The sequence below is a fragment of the Arvicanthis niloticus genome, chromosome 1 (genome assembly GCF_011762505.2).
Source record: "Arvicanthis niloticus isolate mArvNil1 chromosome 1, mArvNil1.pat.X, whole genome shotgun sequence".
Lineage (NCBI taxonomy): Eukaryota > Metazoa > Chordata > Mammalia > Rodentia > Muridae > Arvicanthis > Arvicanthis niloticus.
The window spans coordinates 131,154,630-131,177,157 of NC_047658.1; positions in this window are offsets into that span (position 1 = coordinate 131,154,630).

Sequence of the window (22,528 nt, forward strand, 5' to 3'; positions counted from 1 at the left end):
TGGAAGTGAAAAGCTCAGTGGACCTCAGTGGGAAGCTTCATTACTAGAATGGAGCACATTGAAAACACTATCCAGGCTTGAAAACAAGATAGAGGATAGGCCAATGATAAAATGTAAAACGTTTTGTGTCTCTCTGTTTCTCTCTATCTCTCTGTCTCTATCTCCCTGTCTCCCTGTCTCCACGCACCCCGTGTGTGTGTGTGTGTGTGTGTGTGTGTGTGTGTGTGTGTGTGTGTAAGGCCAAATCTTCTACTTTGGGGCACAGAAGAGAGAGATGAGAATCACACCACAGGCATAAAAATATTTTCAATAAACTCATAGAAGAACATTTACCAAACCTGAAGAAGGAGATGTTTAACCAGGGACTACAAGCCTATAGAACACCAAATATATAGAACTACATAAGACACTCCCCATAGCATTTCATAGTTGAAACACTAAAACACAGAATAATGAACAGTACAAAAAAAATTGCATGAGGGAAGTGTCAGGTCACTTACAAAGGCAGGTCTACCAGAAAATATTTAACTGTATTTATAGCTAAAAGGACTTGGCAAGATTATTCCAAGTTCTGAGAGGTCACTACTGCCAACACAGACTATTATACCCAGCAAAACTATCATAATTAATTTAAAATTTACATGATTAAAAGCAGACTAAAGGAGTTTATGATACTTAAGCTACTCTAAAGATGATAATTGAATAGGACTGAAGAGAAAGATAAACACACCAAAGAGAACACAAGGGATTGATAAACAATAGAAGATAGTTAATCTAATAACAAAAACTTTTAATATTAATGATTTCAATTCCCCAGTGAAAGACTGACTGGGCATTGGATTAGAAAAATGGGGCCATCTTTTTTGCTACCAACAAGAAACACATATCACTATCAAAGATAGAGACCACCTTAGGGTAAAGAGATCAAAAAATTATTCTAAGCAAACTAAGAAACCAGCAAGCATAGCTAGTCTAATGTTTAACAAACTAAACTTCAAACTCAAATTAGTCAGAAGATATAAGGAAAGTCATTCAATATTGATTTTAAAAAATCTACCAAGAAGAGGTTATAGTTTTAAAAAATTCCCACCAAACATAGGCATATACAACTTCATTACAATATTACAATATGTAAGATGATAGATTAATCCCAATACAATAATAGTGGATGACTTTAATAACACGCTCTTACCAATAGACAGGTCAACTGACCAAAAACTAAACATAGAAACATTGAAGTTAAATATCATGATAAGTTAAATGGCTCTCACAGACATCTACATATAATTCCACTCAAACACTTCAGACTATACATTCTTATCTGCAATCCATGGAACTTTTTCCAAAACTGATCACATAGTAGGACACAAAGAAAGTCTCATCACATACAAGAAAATTAAAATCATATTTTGTATTCTAATTGATTACAATGAAGACCATCAGATATCAATGATAATAAAGAAAATTGTTAACATTTAAACAAATTAACCAAAACAAAGAGAAGATACAAATTAATAAAATTATAGAAAAAATGAAAGACATTTCAAAAGGTAGCAATAAAATTCAGAAAATAATAAGGACATACAATAAAAATGTATAGTCTACTAATTTGGGAAATTTAAAAGAAGTGGATGAATTTCTAAATGAATATGAAATGACAAAACTAAGCAAAAGTGAAAGGATTAAGTTTAAACAACCAGCAACAACAATGATGCATCAACAGAGAATCTCCCACCTCAAGAGGTCTGGGATCAGATGGATTTACTACAGAATCTTACCAGAACTTCAAGGAATTAACATCTAAATTACCCAATTTATTCTATAAAGAGTAGACAAACAAGGAAAGCTTCTAAACTATTCTTATAAAGTAAGTATCATACTTACAAATTCAAAACCAGATGAAGTGCATCCACTCTCTCTACTTCTAGTCAATAGAAAGCTTTTAGAGGTAAAGACAAAGGAAGAAAATAAAAGGATAGAGGCAAGAAAAGAAGTCAAAGAAATGTGGTTGCAGATGATTTGATTCTATATGTAGGCAACCCAAATGACCTCCACCATAAAATGCTTAGAGATGATAAATGCTTTCAGTAATATGGCAGGCTACAAAATTAACAAAAAGCAGAAGCCTTCCTATAGACCAATGACAAATATAATATATTGAAAAAGAAATCAGGGAAACACAGTAGATACACACAACCACTACCATCACACACACACACACACACACACACTACTGGAACACTTCTGAGTCTACTGGAAGCAAAGACTCAGAAACGAATTTTTGTAAATTCCAAAGTAAGGCCAAAAAAAAAAAAAAAAAAAAAAGCTTTCCAGGACCTCCCTGATATATGCAGGCAACCTAAAGGGAGAAGAGAATGCTCCGGTAAACAGCCACAAAGAAAGAGCAATTATGGAATGTTAGTCACATTGGAAAACCTAAATTAGAGGGCTAAAATTTCAGTGTGCAAAGCCAGGTGCAGTGGTACAAGTCTTAAAGGTGGAGGTGAGCGCGGGGGAGGAGGCAGAGGCGCAGGGGCAGGCAGATCTCTGTGATTGAGGCCAGGTTGTTTTACACAGTGAGTTCCAGGCCAGCCAAGGGTACCTAGCTAGATCCTGTTAAAGAATGAAAAGAAAACTTCAATGTGTAAATGAGCTGTCAAGGATTGTGAGCGTCATTTTACGTATGTTTTTAGGTTATCTAGAACACTTTTCATCTTTTCTGAAATCTTCCAATCAGATTTAAGAACAAACAGCAAGAACAAGTGGCTGAGAAAATAGCCAGAATGTTTTCCTAAGAAAACTAAAACAAAACAGGAAGCCCTACTCTGAAAAACAGATATATCATTTTCCTAGAAGGTGAGAGTCATTTTATATTTCAGGTAGAGTTTTTCTTCCCTTCAAACACAGTTTGCATGACCATAATCAGCAGACTAGCTTCCCAAAGATGTCTGCACCTTACTCTCTAAAATCTGCAAATGTTACCTTGTATGACAAATGGGACTTTTCAGGTGTCATTCAAGATCCAAGATGAGGTGTCCACTCAAGGTTGCCCAGATGGTCCCCATTCACTGATGCTAGTAAAATCTAATCACCTTTTCCAGCTAGGGTGACAGGGAAATGTGACTACAGGTAAGACAGCAATGAATGACATAACTAGACTTGAGGATCCAAGAGAGAGGAACAAGAAATGTGGATAGCCCTGGAAATTCAGAAAATGGGGAAATGTGTTGAGAAAACTCCTGAGAGTTGGAGCCTTGAGAATAAAGCCATGTCCAAACTGTGAGTTTCTGCTGGGGAGGCCTGTACTAGATTCTGGCCTCCAGAACAAAGAGAATAAACCTATGTTGTTTTAAGCCAGAGTCTACGAATGTTTGTAATAGCAGTCAATGAGTACAATGGCAAGAGGGGAAATAGAAGAAATAGCACACTTGGTGGCAGAAACCATGTGGGAGAGGGAGGGCCCTATCACTGCCATTTCTGTAACAAGCTGTCTCCACATTGCCTAATGCTAGCATTTGCAACAAGCTCACACATCTCTTGCACATGACCATTGTGATCTCCAGCAGTGTGAATGCAAGGTCAGAAATACAAAGCAAAGATGAATGGAGAGCCTGGGCTCTCAGGGGCTCTCAAGGGAGGCTATATTTTGTGAGCTCCATTATTCTCTTGATAGTTAACATCATCTCGGCAGCTTTAACCCCTAGGCAGAGATGTGAAATGTCTAGGTTATCATGCATTCTCAAGAAGAAATATTAAAATCTAAGTAGGTTGCAGGGACCCAAGCAAAATGGTCTTCATGGTAGAAAATAGTAGAATGTTCTTAAAGAAGAGATGACCAGAAAGACAAGGCTCAGAGTAATGAGGTCCAAACCCCGTGGCCTTTGCAAGGGGTCTTCCTCCAGGTCTGGCATTGAGGACACAAATTCCATTGAGTTTGCACCGTATTGTTTGAGTTTCTGGCACAACTCCGAAGCCCTTCCTTGGCATTAAAAGCTACCTGCTGTTTCATTTCACCTATAAAGCAGCAACATGTAACATTCTCATGTGTTTCCAAGGGGTGTGGGTAGGGTGGCTAGAAACGCTGAAAGTTTCTCCAGGTGGGAAGTTAGGCGAGGCCGTGGCTTAGTAAAAGCCTTCTCCATGGGTCCTCACAGATCGGCCCCAATGACATGAGAAAGTCCTTAGGTTTCCAAAATGGCTTTATTGGCATGATGGATGATGGTTGAATCTGAATGTGCACTGCTGCCCCTCGTGAAACTCAGGGCAGACCTGAGTTAATTAAATAAGGAGGGAGAAAGGGGGAAGGGTCTAGCGAAGAATGCTTAATTGGCTCCGCCCTCTGGCCTTCGGGCATCTCATTAGTATGTAAATCTCTCTAGGACCTGAGGCCTGTAGTCACACCCTCTACCTGTGCTCTTTGGGTGGGGCTGGATTGCCCTGAATGTGACTGAACAGTGCAGGTCAACAGAGTTCCACACCACGTGTTAGGAGCCTGGATTCTGGGAGCACGGCCGAATAGATGCCCGTCCCTCACAAGCAATGGACACGGGCTTTCCAGCCAGCGCTTTGACCAAAACCAGCCATCCTATCACAGTCCTACAAAGGGGAAAAACACTCCAGTCAAAGCAGTAACATTTGAAAGCTGTCAGTGTAGCCCTGGAGTTTTGATTAGTTCCTTGGGAGCTTGGCAACCCTTTCATCAGAACATCAAAAGCAAGACCCCCCAAATCTAGAGTCTCAAACTTAAATATAGTCATTCAAAAAGTTTAAAATATTACATGCTTTCAAACAATATAAAATTAACATGTGTGGAGCACTAACTTAGTAATTAACTTATTAATGCACAAACTAGGGAGACATTTAGGTAATATGAGAGAGAGGGGGGCTTGTAAATGGGACTATTAACACCAATCTGCTAGTATGTACAAAAACAGTTAATAACTTATCTAATTAGAAGTGGTAATATTTGGGATAACTGTTTTGTGTGTGTGTATGCGTGTGTGTGTGTGTGTGTGTGTGTGTGTGTGTGTATGTGTGTGTGTGTACATGCCATGTATGTGCAGATGCCCACAGATGCTTGAAAAGGACATTGGATCCCGCTTGAGCTGAAGATACAGGAGTCTATGGCTGCTAATTGCAGGTGCCTGAAACCAAACATGAGTCCTCTGGAAGAGCAATAAATTCTGCTAACCACTGAGCCATCTCTGCAACTCTTTTCAAATTGTTTTAAGGACTAGGTCTTGTGTGTTATGTAGGCTTGGCCCCTGCCTTCTGCCCTTTGACAACATCAGGATGATTTTAATTGGGAACTCTGGTGTGGTGGGGATCTCCGATCCCCAGATCATTTCATTAAGGACTATAAACTTTGACAATGTGGCACCTCCCCCCTCTAAGCCAGGAAGTCTCTTCATAGCATGAGGCATTTCCATGAGTTCTCAGCTATATGGAACTTATAATCATTCTGAAATGACATTTCTTTCATGAGGACAGTTAGTACTTCTTGGAGCTTTCTCTAAGTATTCCGAAGTTAGTATTGGAAAATGTTGACCACGTAGCCATAGAGCCCTTACTGGACACACAGAACGCCTGCTGTGAGTTCCCAGAACCCTTGTCACAGCTCCCAAGAGCTGATGAAAGAAATTTCTGGCTCCTGTGGGTTTCTCTTCTGTCAAGGATCCATGTTACAAAGCCAGCTTTGTGAGCTAGCAGTGGCTTTGGGGCTGGGGCTGTCAGACAGACTCCCAGACCCAGAACTAAATGAGCTCTGGGCCTAACCCTAGCCAGAAAAAAAAAAAAAAAAAAAAAAAAAAAAAAGGAATGTATGAAGGGAGGAAAAGACAACTCCTTGAGTTGCCAAATGCTCAAAACATAAATCACTTTAGGGATAAGGAGAAAACCTAGGTTCTCAGGTCCAGGGATAACAGTTTACAGTGTGCTCACCATGACCATTGGTCTGCTTCAAAGATGGAAACCAGTTCTCTACCAAGTACCCTGCAGGGAGCATTCGTAACCAGATGTCATATACATATGTTCAGATAAGTGTTAAATCAGGGAAGGTGAACTCATAAAGCCTCTAAAATAGTACCAGTGGGAAGAAGAGTTAGTCAATGGGCAATTCTTATGCATTCCAGAGACACAAAATAATGTTTTATTCTTGTATGAGTTAGACTCATACCTGACATGTTCTTTTCTCCAACGTATTCTAATATATTTATTATTCAATGATGTTATTATTAAAATCCTATTCTCTCCTGTCTTCCTTCACTCCTTGAATTCCCTCTCACTCTGAAGGGTGGTTTTCACTGGAATTTCCCTTAAATCAACTTTCAGACACCCTCATACTCATAACTTATCTCATTCCAAGAACTGTTACACACCCTGTGCTGGGGACCAAATCCAGGATCTTGTATTTATAGGGCAAGTGATCTTGTGCTGAGCTAAGTCCACTCCCAAGCCCTAGATTCAGCTCTACAAAGCATTCTTTAATATATCTTAGTGGTCAGGGTGGTGAGGTGACTCACTTGGTAAAGCCACCTGACACCAAGCCTGAAAGCCTGAGTTCCATCCCCAGGAACCACATGCTGGAAAGAAAGAACTGAGTCTTACACGTTGTCCTCTGACCACCAAACTGTTCCAAGGCATGCACATATATACACATGCATACAACTACTGTAAATAAGTGGTGGGTAAATAATGTAATTTTAAAACTTAAATCTTTAAAACATGAATGGCAGGTTCTGTTTTCACAGCTCCTAAAGGTTAGTGAGACAAACTCCTTGTTTTGTGCATTCATGAGGTATCATAGTTTTCTTGACTATTTTTGCATGATATACTTATTTAATACGCATTTGAAACTATAAATACATCTTAGCGAGACAGTGGGCAACTTGAGGCGAATCACTATAGCAGTAGTTGGAGTCTGTTATGCCGGCATCCCTAGACACCCAGGGTTTAATCTCTCCAGATTTCTGACTGCACTGAGTCCTAATTGATTACAAATGTTGCGTTTGATCTTTGTTTATTCTCTTAAAATCCTTTCTTAGCTCTAAACCAGAACCTTAACAAAGTTTGAAAAATAGCATTTTACATTTTTTAGCATCATGATCCTTTAAAAAGTTATTGTTTTAGGGATTTGAGAACTTATTTTCCAATTTGCACATTTGTTGAGAAGTGCAATTACAGCAAATAGGAGATTGGGGTAAAATTGTGACTGGATCTTTCTTTCCTGTTGATCACAGTCATTGAATAAAATAGCAGAGCATGATTCAGAAGCCTTGGTTGGAATTCTTACTTGCTACCCTGCCACAGCCAAACTGCTATCTGTTGAGTGCTGGTACCTGCCAGCCACTTTACATGCACTGGTACTCCACTCTGTAGCCCAGGCTGGCCTGGAACTCATTTTGTAGCTCAGGCTGCCTCCTCAAACTCAAACTCACAGAATTCTCCTGTCTCAGTCTCCCAAAGGTTGATTATAGGCATAAGACACCACACCTAGCTTATATTACTAGTTTTCAAATAACATATGAGGCATATTATGTTTATTCCATCCACAGGTGATAATATGAAATAAAGTAATTAATAAAATTAATGCAAGACACCCAAATCAAAAAAATGCTGAAACTAACTTTTAAAAAAAGTACAATTCTTTATACTATTAATGGCAACCATAGTAATAGGACCAAAAAAATTAAAATTAAAAATTGTGTTAGGCATTCTGTTATGTAACAGGCATTCTGTGTTATGTAATCCACATTCATCATCCCACTTAATCTTCTCTAACCAATAGCCATGATGGTCTGATGTTCCAGGAAAAACAGTCTTTTGAGTTCAAATGTTTTGCTGTAGGTATGTCATATATGTGTCTTTAACCCATGTCTTTCTGGCCCTGAGACCACCTTAGAGCCTCTGCTCTGGTAACAAAAAGAATAAAGGGAGAAGTATTGGATTTTTTTTTCTACTTGTTTTCTGTTTTCTAATCAGAAGGCATTCATTCCATATAGAGTCGGACATCTGTTCCCTTGCTTAATGCATCAAGGCTTCAGACAGCTTTAACCATTAGAGCTAGGATCAAATACCGTCCAAATAGCTCTGAAGGTAGTGAAAATACAATGTGAAATAGCCAAATGGAGCTGGAGTGGCTACATGGGGAAGAACCTATGGAAGAGATACAATGTCCAAAATCCCTTCAGAGCTCCCATTACGTCAGTGCTGACAATCAAGTATATGGGTGTCTGAGTCCAGACAATCCTCCAGATGAGGGCAGCCACAGCTGACACCGTGGAGTGGAGGAAGCCAGCCCAGAATGTGAGAGATAGTAAGAGGTCTCCTTTCATTGTTGAATATGGGGATTGGTTCCTAAGTAATGGAAGAAACAGATCTATAGTCAAAAGTAATCAGGGAACAGGTTTAGGCCGATAAGGAAAAAGCATTTCCTAGCAAAGAGAATTATTTATTGCTAGGCCTAGCAGAATCCACAAAGGAGTGAGCACTCCTTAAAGTGGACTATTAGGCCCCCTACGTCTTTGCTTTCTGGCCTCTGTGAGATGAGAAGAGTCTTCCAACACATGCTCCTGCCATGATGCAGTCTCTGCATAGTTTCCAAAACAACAGGCCAACTAACATAGATGGAAACATTCAAAATTCACCCCAAATAAACCTTCCCTCCTTTAAGGTCTGATTTTTATCTCCCACCGTTATTAGAGTTACAGAAAACAGACTAAAATAGCTTGCAGTAGATCTAATACACCAAGCATGTTAAAACATTAAAGCTCTGTTTATCATGTCTCAAAAAGCAAATCATCCATAGGGGTTATTAGTAAAACAACCTATTATTCTGGAAACCAGTAAGCAGAGAAAATTAATACAGCATGTATTGTAGCTTTTCCATATAAAATCTATTATTCAAAGTAATCAAACAGTCTGTGAAAAAGCTTAGAAACCTATGTCTTGGTCCATGCTTCATGGAAAGTGGCCTCTCTGCCATAGCCACTGGCATCCTGTACTCTCTCCAGCGCCTTCAGACTGAAGAAGACTGCGTGTTTTCTGTGGAGCATTCCAAGAGACTCAAACACCAGACATATAGTGTCTTAAGGTACTAGAGGCCAAGATGAACATGTCAGGTTGTTCTTATGGCTTTCAGGGAAAATTTTCTCTATGTATGGCTCAGTTTCTGGGTGTCATAGCCATTGAAACTTCCCTATCTTATAGCACCACCATTCAGCTCCCTGCCTGTGAGTTCTCTCTCTCTCTCTCTCTCTCTCTCTCTCTCTCTCTCTCTCTGTCTGTGTGTGTCTGTGTGTGTGTCTGTGTGTGTGTCTGTGTGTGTGTCTGTGTGTGTGTCTGTGTGTGTGTCTGTGTGTGTGTGTCTGTTTCTGTGTCTGTGTCTGTGTCTGTGTCTGTGTCTGTGTCTGTGTCTGTGTCTGTGTCTGATGTTCCCCTTTTAATAAAGACAACAGTCAGCCTGGATTCAGGTCTACCTTCATGATTTCATTTTAGCTTGGTCAACTCTGTAAAGAGGTTGTCTCCAAGCAAGGTCAAATTTCAAGATTGTGTGTGTGTGTGTGTGTGTGTGTGTGTGTGTGTGACACAATTCAACCCGTTGCGGATGCTATCAGAATTTATTGTTATTAGTCCCTTGGTATTCCAATGGTTACTGTAGCTTATCCTGATTTCCTCACACCTTCATTAAAGTACCTGCTAATATGCCAGGTTTGCTCTGGCACTCTGACCACTCACCCATTTTTAGATATTAAATACTCTATGCTGATGGAACCTAGTGAGCAGGGCTGGCATACGGAGTGGAAAGGGAAAGGGAACTAACTGCCAGGCATAATTCTCATTTCTGTCTTGTGTCATAGTAGACATCTTTCACCGATGTCAGATAGGCAGAGGACTGCTAGACTGGAGAGTGCATGGGAGATAAGAGTTTCCATTTAAACAAAGCATGGATAAGTCAGGAGCCCAGAAGAGGAGGTTGTGCAGGGTGGTGTTTCTATGCTTTGGACAAAAGTACCAGTAGGGAATCAAATCCTGGCTCTGCCTCACACTAGCTAGGCGCCTTACGACAGAGACATTGCTTTTTTCCCTCCTGTATCCACTTTCATCTGTAAAACAGTTGCAATAAAACCTGCTTCATACTTTACTGTGAGGGCTGGTGACCCAAAGCACATACACTTAAGAAGGTATCTGGTGTGTCCTAAGAAACTACAGGGTTATTATTACACAGGATTATGATGACATACCTCACAGCTGGGGAAAGCATCATGAATGGTTTTGAAGCCATTCTCCACAATGTGGGATAATTCCTATTTTCCACTGTAAATTTAAAAGTATTTTAAATGCTGTGCAAGATGGAAATGAAGTTACTGGCAGGCTTATACTTCTGAAAGTGGTTTTTTGTTGTTTTGTTTTTGTTGGTTTGGTTTGGTTTTGGGTTTTTAAATTTGATTTTGAACTTAGGAAGCCTATTTAAAAACAGTTTCTAGCCTTGGTACTGGGTATCAGTTGGATAAAAATGGAGATGTGTATACATTTCAAAGAGGTATGGATATTTGAAGATGTCAGGGGGCTTTGGAAAATAATATAGTCTGACCTCTAACTTTCAGATGATGAAATGAAGACCACACAGGTTAGGTGATTCATTGGAAGCCACACAGCTGGAGACATAGCAATAGCTAAAATCCAGTTCTGATAACACATAAGCTGACCCTTTCATCTCCAGCATGGCAGCCTCCAGCAAAACAGTCCAGAAAATGTTTATTGTGCATAATCTTTAATTGTGCAATGAACTTGACCCCTCTCCAAAGACAAGTAAGTTAGAATAGAAACGGGGGACCAAAGCAAGAGTTCAAACATAGCATGCCCGTTCACATTCATGCGTGGCATGAGTGTGTGCGTGCTTGCATGTGCTTACATGTGCATGCACATGCATGCATGGGCATGCCATTGTATATGTGTGGAGGTCAAAAGACACATTGCCAGATCTGTCCTTTCCTTTCACTGTATTCCAGGCTGTTCCAGATTGAACTCAGGTTTTTGGCTTAGCCGCAAGCATCTTCACCTGTTGAGCCATTTTACTGACCCAATGCCTGGTTTTATTTGTTATAGATCCACTAAAATCAATCCTCTACAGTTATGGATAAAATGATTAACTAGCATTTTTAAACCTTGGAAATGTGCATCCTTAGATAGCCCAACTGCTTTAACTCACAGGGATAGATTTTTCTTCTACCCTTGAACATCTTTTACATTTTCTTTTGAAGCCTTTGTAATTCTTTCCCCTTACCACAACCAATTAACTTAGTGCTTTGTCCCATTTTATACACCTTAAAGAGACTCTTTTAAGGAAACCTGACTTAATGAGCCAATGGAGTGCTAAAGAGGTGGTTAGACGACGGCTTTTTATAATTAAGTAGGGGTTTGAAGATTTTTTTTTTTTTAAAGCCAATTATCACAACTGGGCCAAACCTTTTGTGACCCTTACATAAAACTGTGTGGAATTAACTGTGTCGGTTTTCTACTTTGATAGGGAAAAAAATGGAGCAGCTGGATATTTCTCCATTTCATCTTTTCTGATGTAAAACGGAGGAGATTTCAGCTAAGTGAAGCTGCAGGGAAAGTTGGGGAACATTTGTAAATAATGTTTTCTAATGTGCTTTATAATTTATTATATTAAAAAGTCTGCTGGGTATATAGAACATTCAAGAAAATGTCATCTAACTGAAGTGGATTTTACTAGCTGAATGGCTTGGTATCCATAGCAACAAGCGATATCGCCACACTTTCTCTTTCTATCCACAATAAGGGAAATAAACAGCCAAAGAGCTTACTATTACCTGATATCCTGATACCATGCCTATAAATTACTGTCTGCATGAGATGTCTTGAGAAAGCCTGAGGTTGGTTTACTTTTAAAACAGGACAACAAAAGGAAGAAATAAGAATATCTAACCAAGGCATAAAAAAGCGAAGAACCAGCTTACAGAGCTGGGTGGAGGTATGCGAGAGAGTGGTTGCAACATTTCTGAGGAAGAATGGATTGCTCCCTATAACTCATGTTGTTAGCTGATGCCCAAGGTAGAGAAATGTTCTCCTGAGTATTTGTCAAGCCTATGGGTCATCTGGTCAACCTCCATAATGATACAGCTGTTCTGAATCTGGATAATGTGAGCCAATTTCTAACAATCCAAAGATATTCTAAACTGTACATTCAACCAGTTACAATGGTATGCTCTTTGCATATATAATTGATTGTTACTAGATAACAACTTTTTATTTATTCAATAAGTATGTTTCACGTATTTCACGCACCAGCCACTGGAAAGGTTCTCAGGATATAATATGTGAATCAGACAGTCTTAGCTGCCAGAGATGTGAATCTTGCATAGGACCTAGATATCAAATTTCCTATTGCCAGTAAAGAAAGATCACTAACATCACCTGTTATGGGCACATCATTATTTAATACCCTTAGGATCCAGCACAGTTTCCTGAAAACAACTGACACATAACAAATCTTGACGAAATATAAAAGCACTAGGGGACATCAGGGTAACGTTAACAAACAGCATCAGAATTAGCTGGAGAAGAGAATGCCTCACAATACAAGGCCTCAAGCTACTGTTAAAGAAGTTGGCATAATTAAAAATCATTGTGAAGAAAGATAAATATGATTCAAGTTTTCAGAAATAAGCAAAGCTGACATGTGAAGACAGATGACGCAAACACGGTAGAGACATTTGTGCTTAGACAAAACATCATCTATCCTCTGAGAGAGCAAGCCCAAGCAGTCAGGAAGACAGATATCAAACTCTCTCAATATCTGGGAAGAAAAGAGAAGAAAAATCAGCCCAAAGTTCAAAACATAAAACCTTAGAAGACACAGTATGAACCCTGCTTATACACACATTTACTAATTCCCTGAGCCAGAAGCTCTTCTGGGCACTATGGCTAGAATAGGTGGGAATACACTGAGTCATTGTCTCCTGGCTTGCTTTCTCCATGAAACTGGCCCCTTCAAACACACCCCATGATTTATTTATGTGTGCTGATCTGTTTCCTTTTAACAGAATATAAATTCTGTGAAGACATGCAGTTTGCTCCCATACAGTGCTTGGAATACTAGAAAGAGCCAAGGGACAATTGTCGAATAGATGGATTGTAGTACTTGCTTTCTAGTGGCAGGCAAGGTAAGATTTTAAAATGAAATTAGGAACATAGGTAACCTACAATCATGTTTCCTATGTTTTTTTTTTTCTCTAAATGTAAAGCAATCATTACTTTATGCTGGCAAACCTACAAGAACACAATGGATTTTAAGTAGAATGTGCCCTCTTAAGCAAAGAAAGAAAAGATATGAAAGTGGGTGGGTGGGAAGGTGAGAGGATTTGGGAGAACATGGGAGAGGGAAAAGTGTGAGAGTTTATGGACTTTTTTTTTCCAGAAAGAATGCAATGCTTTATGGCCTCTGGCTTTGATTTTTTTCTACCCTAAAATATTAAGGAAAAACATCTAGAAGTATATTTATCATTTTCTGTGTGAATTCAGCACATCAATACTGTCATGAACAACCCATGGCACCCTTCCATCACTGCTACCCAGCAATGCAGGGGCCAGCATCTTCCTAGGTGCTGTTTTACTAATACATTTTATTTCTGTATTTCCCATTTCTCTTTCAGTGGCCTTTATTTTGTTTGAAAACTGCATTACTGGAGTGTCATAAACTCACCCTCTAAGGTCCTGAGCTAAAGACACCCTCTAAGGTCTGTCCTTTGCTGCCAGAAAGTGAATATCTTTGATTCACTACATGCTCCCTGCTCAGAGAGAGGCATGCATCCTGTATGAGACACCGATATCATGTTCTGTAAATGAGCCAGGACAATTCTCTCATATAAATTCATGCTTCACCTCAGTCTTCAATATATGCCCAAATGTGTACAACTCTCCGAAGTAAATCTTATGACATTATATAACATTAAGAAAAAAGTCTGTGGATGGGGGAAGGCTCACAAGGCCTCAACCCTACACAAAGAGCTACAGGTAACTAAGGAATGCTGAGAGTGGGATCAATAGTCTCTTTGGGGAAGAGCACACCAGTTAGTTTTCAATAACTGAAGGTCAATCTGAAAATACAAATACATAGGAAAAAGTAACATTATACAGACTAAGCAGGTTATAGTTATATAATAAAATATGCACACATTTACATATGTAATACCAATTAAAGAAAAAGTGACCATGATTTGAAAGAGAGCAAGACAAAGCCCAATTTATCTGTTCAGATCTTTGTCGTTCATGATTTTGATGTCATGAGTAGGAAGATTATAAAATTTGCCCCTATGTTTTCTTCTAAATGTTCCTCCCATGCTTTTAGATCTTATACCTATGTATTTTACTTGTTTTGAGCTGGATTTTATATGTAAGTTGAAAGGAGGTCCAAATTTACATTTTGACATGAGGCTACACAGTTAGATGCCCGCACCATTTGCTAAGAAGGCCATTCTATCCTCAATGAATGGTCAGAGCACACCTGTCATAAATCAGTTGACCAGAGACATATGAGTCCATTTTTTTGACTCTGAATTTTATACCCAGTGTGTGTGTGTGTGTGTGTGTGTGTGTGTGTGTGTATTATGCCTAGAATGCATATATATGTTTGTATATTCATGTGTGGTGTGTATGTGTGTGTGAAAATGTGGCATGTATATGTGTATTATATGTGTGTGGTGTAGGTATATATGTGTGTGCATGTGGTATGTGTGTGGGGTATATGTGGTATGTATGTATCAGGGTCATAGAGTTTTCATATTCACCAATGTGTAGTCAATTTTAAAGCAGTAAGTATGAATCTTCTTGCTTTATCCTTTGCCAGAATTTCTTGGGCTATTTTTTGGTCCCTTGAAACTCCACTTGGTTTTCTGCAAAGATATTTTCTGTGACTCTGATGCTAATGGTGTTGAATCTGTAGATTAGTTCCCAGGACACTGCCTTTTCACAATGGTGCAGGTCATCTGCTCTGCAAGCACGGGATGGGTTTCCACCTAGAGTTCTTAGAACAGAAAGGCTGCAATTGTTTTGTCCATTTAGTCCCTAAATATTTAATCTTTTGATACAATCAAGAGTGGAGTTGTTTTCTTGAGTTCATTTCAGTTGCTCACTGTGCTTCTGTATACGTAAAGCTGAGGGCCAGCGAGATGGCTCAGAGGATAAAGATATTTGCTATGTAAGGCAATGACCTGGGTTTGATCCCCTGAGTCCCATGGTGGAAGAAAAGAACCCAATTCAGAAAGTTGTCCTCCAATCTTCACAAGCCTGCAGGGGCACTCACATGCACACATCAATGCAACGCATAAAGACACACATAATAAAAAAAAATTTAAATATGGTTTGTGTTCTGAAAATTGACGTTGCTTTAGTCCCAATAGCTTTTGATTGATTCTCTAAAATTTTCTGTCTATAAGCACATGCCATTTGTGAATAGAGATATTTAATTCTTTCTTTCTAATTCGTTTTCTTGCTTAATGTCCTAGACAGACTCTTTAGCACAGTGTCAGATAGGGGATCGAGGGTTGGAATTCTTGACCATACTTGACTGCTTCATCAGTAATGAGGTTAGCCAGCTAGTGATGTGATCATCTAGCTAGTGGTGTGATTAGCTAGCTACCCTTTGCATAGTGCCTCTTTTCAGGTTGAGAAAATTCCTTTGTTCCCATTTGTAGACATTTCTGCCTCACTGAGCTGGCTATGGGAAGGAGAACATGTTCTTCTTCCTTTGGATACTACAGATTCTTACATTTCTTGCTGAGTTTTTAATAGATATTCTTGACTTACATCTCACTTGCTGTTTGCCCTCAGGCCATCATGTGCATTTATCTTTACCATTCTCTGTAGAGATCGAGAACTCACAGTAGTCCAGGAAGCCAGCACCTCTTCATCTGATGGGCTTATTCAATCCTGGTGCACGACAAAAGAGCTATGGCACCTACGTCACCAGCTTTATTAATGCTAAATGGAGTGGCTGCAATGGTGACATGGGGTAAGATCTCCAATTAATAGTGACAAGGTGCTTATGGCGAGGACCAGTGATCTGCTCTGGTGAGATCAAAGGCACGAACAGAAAACAGCTCATCAAAGGCCTGGGTTTGTCAGTAATTGGATAGACACTATTCCAGACCACACCTAATTAGACATCTAAAACTCAACCTGTTGGGCGGCCTTTGAAGAAGCTGCAAACCAATTAGCGGTTTTTATCTTTCAGAAGCAGCCTAGCAAATAGATTTTAATTCAAACTCAGCTTGACTTCTGGGCTGTGTGGGGAAAAAAAGGCATCGATGGTGTAAAATGAGAAACTGTTGATTAAGTCTCATCTGAGTTTTAAAAGCATAATGCTTATAAAATCTCTCGTCCTTAGCAATAATTACATTTACATCCACCCTGATGAAAATGAAGTGCCGCTGAACTACAGGAGGCTTGGCGGCTCCTGGAAGCATGTCACATTGCACAGTCTTGAGCTAGGTGCTGAGCAGAGAGATACAGCTGGGCTTACATGGGTAATGGTAAGAATAAAGTCTTTTTGTCAAAGTTACTCCTGTCTTTGATGCTAAAATCCAAGAATTACAAATGAGTTTGAAATAGAGACACCTGTAACTTCTAAAAGTGTCACTGGAGGAATGTGTTATGGGAGCCTGGGGACACCCAAATGCATCTTCTTTGACATTTGACACTAGGGTGCTTTATTTTTCCCTCCCATGATGGGCTTGAATTTATTTCCATAATACTTTTGTATCTCTTAAGCAGAAGGTATAGGAACAGCAAGAGCTTGACATTTAGCTCATTAGTTTAGAGCTAAGATTTCTCCTTCTGGTGCCTATGGTTACCACAGTACATCCTCCCTGGTGAATACCTTCCCTCTCTAGATCCAAAGCCAGTAGGTAATGGCATTTACCTAGCGGGCTTTCGTTTTGGAAATCAACTTTTAAATCCTTCCTTAGAATCCATGCATGCATTTGTTTTCTTTGCACATACAAATTAAGTGATAATATTCATGAACCTGCCGACTCTGTCCCAAGACCTGTTCATGGTCTCATGCATGCTTATTCATTATTCATCACAAGAACCTCAGCAGGACTATGAAATCAAGTCTATCAGCAGCACAATGAAATCAAGTGACTGCCTGGGGTAACAAGGCTGGCGAGCCGAAGTGCTGGATGGAGCCGGAGTTTGGACAATCACTAAAATGCTCTACCTCTATGTGAGTTTCTTTGAGCAACACAGTAAGTCATCAGCAGAGTGGTCCAGACAATAAAATCAGAATTGCTTCTGAGCTTCATCTCTCTACTTACTAGATAATTCTCCATGAAGGTCCATATATGCATACAAGTGTATAAGAATTGTGTCATTGTGGCAGGCAGATGAAATTAATACTCTGATTGCAAAACTCCTGACTAAAGTCTTAGCACCGTAAGATGGATTAAGGCTGGGAAAAGTAGATCAATAAATACAACTAGATTTTCAGATATGTTTTTTTGAAGAACAAGTGAACTTAGGAAGATTCTGATGGCTCCATTCAAAAGCAACTTTTAGATCATTCACAGGACAGTCCAAAGGCATTTTCCATGTTAACAAGATAAAAATTTTTGACCTGTCCCCCCACTCCAGCATATATATGATTGTACTACACCTATTTAAAGCCATCAATTTCTAGGGGAAAAAAGGTGGTCCAAATCCCAAGCCTGTTGTACTAGAATTAAGATCTAATGAAGCAGATTATGCAAATAAATTATTAATTATATGACAAGACTTGGTACTTATTAACATGAAAAATATCATGTAATTGGTCATTTGAAGTTGTAGACCTAGCAGCAGGTTTAACCTAAAATCATCATTTATACAATTTACTTAGTAAGCTCTTTGAGGTGCAAACATACCCTCTCACAAGCCTTTGCATGTCTCTGGGAGTCTGACATAGGATAGGCAGTCAAAACATTATGATAACTTGAATGGATTCACTAATTAGTCTCTGCAAAATGTTTGAGAAGTGAAAGCTGAAAGTCTTGAGGTCGCACAATTGGGGGAAATCGTCTCTCTCTCTACATCTGTGCTTCCTTGTTAGGAAAATGGAGTTAGCCTAGAAAAATCTCTTGGGATTTCTTCCTGTTCAGAAAGCCTCTGTTCAGATCAGCAGCCTCTGTCACACTGAAGGGAAGGTTGGATGGCAAGTTCATACACACAGGTATTTATTTATATTAAGGTCTGAGCTAAATGTTAGCACTGCTTCAGGTAGATGTTGGTATGTGAGAGATGGGTAGTTCATGAAGTAAGTTTCCCACCATTTATGAGCCACAAGCTGGTCAATGAATTGGAATCAAATGGATGAATGATGGAAAACCCCATCTCTGAATTCCTATCTGGGCTATGGATGGTCTTTGGGCTCCAGTTTAGAGTTGGGAGGGAAGCTATCATATTGTCCAGTAGAGGGAGACAGACTTAAACATTAACCAGGACATAGAGTTAAAAGTTAGCATTTTATTGAATTGCTTGGTCTAGAAAGAAAAAAAATACATATTTTGATACTTAATACAGTCTGGGTCTTCTATTATAAGCATAGACTGTTTATAGGATCAATACTAATTTTACAAAAATTTTCCCCTAGTGACAGATGAGGGAAAAAAAAAAAAAGCAAAGCAACAAATCCCTTGGTATTAAGTTCATCAGCAGTAGAGGGATGTTTATAGAAAACACAGGTATGTTTTTAGCCTATGAGTACCTGAGACTGGATTCAAAGATATCCTACCAATCTATGGCAGTGAATATATAGTGGGCTAATTAGAAAGAAAAAATGACTTACGTTGAAATAAGAAATCCTCTAATCCAGTGTCACTGAGATCTTAATGAACAGCAGAACTGAAACCCAGATGTATTACTTGTGTAAAGATGGAGACAGAGCTGAGGGTGAGGCCAAGGAGCAACTAGAAGCCAGACTGAGGTATAGCTTAGATTCCCTCATAGCCCCCACAGACCACACACACCCTTCAACTTCAGCCTTCAGAATAGTGGGCCTGCTGTTTAAAATACCTCACTGTGAAGTATCTTACAGCAGCCCCACAAAAGCAGGGTGTTATTTCATCGTTTGGTGGCATTAAGAACAGAAGTATCTTCTTAAGTGTCACCTTCAGTTTTTATTCATTTTAATCATTCAAGTAAAGAAAGGTGTTTTAATATTCCAAACAAATGCAGTGTCAGTACTAGGAAACATGGATAGACAAAAATAAGAAAATAAAACAAACATTCACACAAACTAGGCCTAGTTTCTATAAAGAGTTTATTGCTTCAGATATCTTTATACAATTATAAACATATGTGAAGCTTTTAACAAAAATGTTTACCTTATAAATACTGATTTATTTGCTAAATGATCCACAACTTCCACAAAAATAAATTTTTATTTTTCTCATGCTCAGTCCATAGCCCAGTGCCTCCGAATGTTCCAAAATGCTTCTGGAAATTGCTTAATCAAAACAGTCATCCAGGCTAACCCCCCTCTCCTCCAATGTGCCCGAATCACCCTCCTTTTTTAATCTTTAAATCTCACCAATTTGTTAAATAAACTGGGCCAACTGTTTTACAGAATGCTCCATCTTCTATATTTATCTGGTTATTTTTATGTGGTATCATTCATGTTTGCTTTTTCCATCTTTTGTATCTCCAACAAATTAAAATAGAAGTAACAGCTTATGCGTTCAAGTTAAATATTTAGCTAGAACATATCACAGGTGATGGCCCATGTTTCACAGCAAACAGTTTTCAGTGTAGTCTGATGAAGTCCCCAAAATAGAATGCTTTTGACTCTTGGATTCCATAGACATTTTGTATTATAGCAATCTCCTCTCTAATGCAGGAAGTAGTAAATATACCTTCTAAGTATGTCCATTATTCTGTTTTCCCAGCCCCATGCTTGCCTGACTCTCAGAAGGCCAGGAAATAGGCACTTTCTAAATGTAACTATCAGCTTACTTTTCATGCAGGAAGCTGTAAGACATGAACTCCTAAACACACACCAAAACTGTTCATTCAATTATTCTAAAATCCTAGGAAGACTTCCTTCACCTCGTCCATCTCATTAACTTCCTAGTCTACCTCAGAAATCTCTCTGTTTCTCATTTACCACATAGTTATGAAGTACACCTGCACAAGGGCTCTGGGGAATACAGATAGAAAATGTTCCCACCTGCTTGGAGCTTCTTCTACCACAGAATGGATGCAGTATGCAAATCTTCATGCAAACATATGCAAAGACTTAGTAATGGGCTCTTAAGCTCATTTTGTCATGTTTCCCCAACCCCACGCTTGCCAGACTCTCAGAAGGCCACCTGGTAGGACCTCCACTTTCTTGGAGACTATACATCCCGTAGTCAACCACACATTCTTTCGGGAGAAGTTAGACTCATTCCTTAGCCAAGAGCGACCCCAGAAGGTCCAACCTCACCCCCTTTGTCTACAAAGCATCATCTCTAATGTCTCTCACTGGCTTTTCGTAAATTCAGCCCTCACTTTCTTTGGATTGAAAACTGCATGTCTACCACAGAAAACTCATCTACTCCTTCCTACATCTCCTGCCTGACCCTTCACCTTTCCCTGACATTCTCCTAAACTGTAACACTTCCCAAAGAGCAGCATTCACCTGCGCTACAAGAGAGCCCTTTCCATACTCTAGCCGACTTTAAACTTACGAGAAAGAGGGGCCTGCCAGAGACACTCTATGGTTTCCCAGTGTTCTTTTCTTCATCTGGCTTAAACAGAAAAACACCTTCAGATTTTATATATATATATATATATATATATATATATATATATATATATATATATTTGATACTACTTTAGAAAAATTTCTTTGTACGGTGAACTTCAATTTTTCAAAAGCTACTGTCAAAATATGCAGTTTGTTTCCTTAAGCAATGACTAAGAGCTTTCATGTGGGCACCTCTTAGCTCATATAAACAGCCTTCCTCTAATTGTTGATATCTTATCAACTGCCCTGTGAAATACTATTTGAATTGGACCTTTTGTGAATTTACATGCATTTTTTAATAAAAATGAGAATCAAGTCCATCTAAAGAATATAGTACCGAAAAAACAAACTCTTACTGCCTTTCATCCTGTATCTCTCCTTATTTTGCAATTACAACTTGAATTATACTGGTGGCTCAAGGTAAAACATTAAATTTAGTTAGATGAATTTTTTTCTGATAGGACCTGAAATTCTGATTGTAATGTATTCGTATTTTTCACATTTCCAACAAAGAGACATTAGGCACCTATATGAATTCAACCCATTAATTATTAATGTAAAATTTATTAAATCCATACACTACTGTAAGCATATAGAATAAAATAATTGTAACCCATAAATACTCAATTTCACTTACATTAAAACAGGACGTGAAAATTTTTGAGGTGCCCATGTCTATACTTGGGTATATCTTACTTCTGAAACTCTTTCAGAAGCCCATACCCAGAATTTCTTTTCTTCTGGGTGCCTCTCTTTCTCACAACCCTAGATGTTGTCCAAGCAACAGACAATATCTAGAAGTGTCCTTAGGAGGCCTTTTCTGGCTGTCTTTGTAAAATCTGCTTGCTCCTTTCTTTTCTGCTTCTCCCCAGTTGATCACCCAATAGAATCCAGAGGAAGCTGAACTTAGCCATAGGTGCAAAGACTCCAGTCTTCTTAGGCCAATCAAAGCAGGGACCATGACTCTAGGGAGAGGGAGACTCCTGAGAAAGAATTCCCAGATGTAAGAAACAAACTCATGAAGAGATGGTCACATTTTTTTTCCTCTAAACATTTTGGGTCTAGATGTGAAGCCTGAAATAACCTCAGTGATTATGTGGCCAATCTGAGGGTGGAAGCAAGACAATTGCAGAGCCTGGACCATGCACTAGGTAGACGTAGACCTTACTCTTGGACTCCTTGTGGCACAAGATCATAAGTGTGCACATTGTACACACTCGGGAGGATTTTATCTCTTGCAGGAAGAAGGAAGTATGCAAACTAGCATGTCCCTGTAGTAGTCATGGAGACTAGCAAATCCAAAATCAGCATGTGGTCTAGAGGGCTGGAGATCTGGAAGAATCCATATTGGAGTTTAAGTTCAAAGACCATTTATAAAAGAATTAATTTTTGCTTCCAGATCTGTTACTTGTTCTGTTCAGGCTGCCAGCCAGCTGGTTGTCCTGATTTGCTTTCTGATGTGTGATAAAACACTGAACAAAGCAAACTTATGCAGGAAAGAGTTTATTTCAGTTTATAGCATATATCAAGGGAAGCCAAGGCAGAAACTCAGAGCAGGAACCTAGAGGTAGGAACTGAAGGAAAGACTATGAAGGTTCCCAATGACTTTATCAGTTTTTTTTTTTAATACAATTCAGGGTCACCTGCACAAAGATGACAATATCCTCAGGGGGTTGGGACCTTTTTTAATCAAGAAAATGTCACCACAGACATGCCCACAGGACAATCTGATGAAAGACTGAG